At 45.6% G+C, this 1272-nt stretch overlaps 1 pseudogene; it reads left to right on the top strand.

Moving 5' to 3' along the window:
* The first annotated feature begins 303 nt into the window (after positions 1 to 303).
* On the top strand, positions 304 to 978 carry LOC101519590 (large ribosomal subunit protein uL13-like; annotated as a pseudogene).
* The last annotated feature ends 294 nt before the right edge of the window (positions 979 to 1272 follow it).

A 1272-nucleotide genomic window follows, 5' to 3' on the forward strand; every position in this document is an offset into this window, starting at 1 on the left:
CAGAGAGAGAAGAAATTAAAAGATTAAAAATGAAGACAGTCTGAGATCTTTGGGACACTATTAAATAGTGAATATTAGATTTTTGAAAATTTCTTAAGAAGAGAGGCATGGGAAACCTATTTAAATAAAATCACAGCTTAAAATTTCTCTAATCTGGACAAAGCACTGACCCAAAATGAGCCTCACTTAGACACACTACAAACTTTTTAAAGTGTAACACAAAGCAGCAATCCTAAAATGTTCAAGAAGCAACAAGTCACATTTAAGAGTGTCCCATTAGTTTTTTTCCAGCAGCTGCCAAAGATGGCGGAGGGGTGGGTCCTGGCCCCGGATGGCCGTGGCCACCTCTTTGGTCGCCTGGCAGCCATCGTGGCCAAGCAGGTGCTGCTGGGCCACAAGGTGGTTGTGCGCTGTGAGGGCATCAACATCTCTGGTAATTTCTACACAAATAAGCTGAAGTACCTGGCCTTCCTGTGCAAGCGAATGAACACACCAACCCCTCCCGGGGACCCTACTACTTCCGGGCCCCCAGCCGCATCTTCTGGCGGACCGTGCGAGGCATGCTCCCCTGTAAGACCAAGCAGGGTCAGGCTGCCCTGGAGCGCCTCAAGGTGTTTGATGGCATCCCGCCACCCTACGACAAGAAAAAGCGGATGGTGGTGCCTGCGGCCCTCAAGATTGTGCCCCTGAAGCCCACGAGGAAGTTTGCCTACCTGGGATGCCTGGCTCATGAGGTTGGCTGGAAGTACCAGGTGGTGACAGCCATGCTGGAGGAGAAGAGCAAGGAGAAGGCCAAGATGCATTACCGCAAGAAGCAGCTCATGAGGCTAAGGACACAGGCCGAAAAGAACGTGGAGAAGAAGATCAACAAGTTCAGAGGTTCTCAAGACCCACGGCCTCCTGGTCCGAGTCCCAATAAAGACTTTGTTGCTCAAAAAAAAAAAAAACCCAAAAAATAAGAGTGTCCCATTAGACTAACAGATTTTCCACAAATCCCTAAGGGCCAGTAGCAAATAAAATGATAAATGAAAACAAAAACAAATTTGTGAAACAAGAATACTGTGCCCAGAAAAACAATCCCTCCTAAATGAAGGAGAAACAGAATTGATAAGAAAATTTAGGAAATTTCTCAGACTGATCTTACAAAAAAAATTTTTTTAAAGATTTATTTTATTGGAAAGGCAGATTTACAGAGAAGCAGAAACAAAGATTTTCCATCTGCTGGTTCACTCCCCAAGTGGTTGCAACAACCAGAGCTGAGCTGATCCAAAG

This window comes from Ochotona princeps, chromosome 21 (genome assembly GCF_030435755.1).
Source record: "Ochotona princeps isolate mOchPri1 chromosome 21, mOchPri1.hap1, whole genome shotgun sequence".
Taxonomy (NCBI): Eukaryota; Metazoa; Chordata; class Mammalia; order Lagomorpha; family Ochotonidae; genus Ochotona; species Ochotona princeps.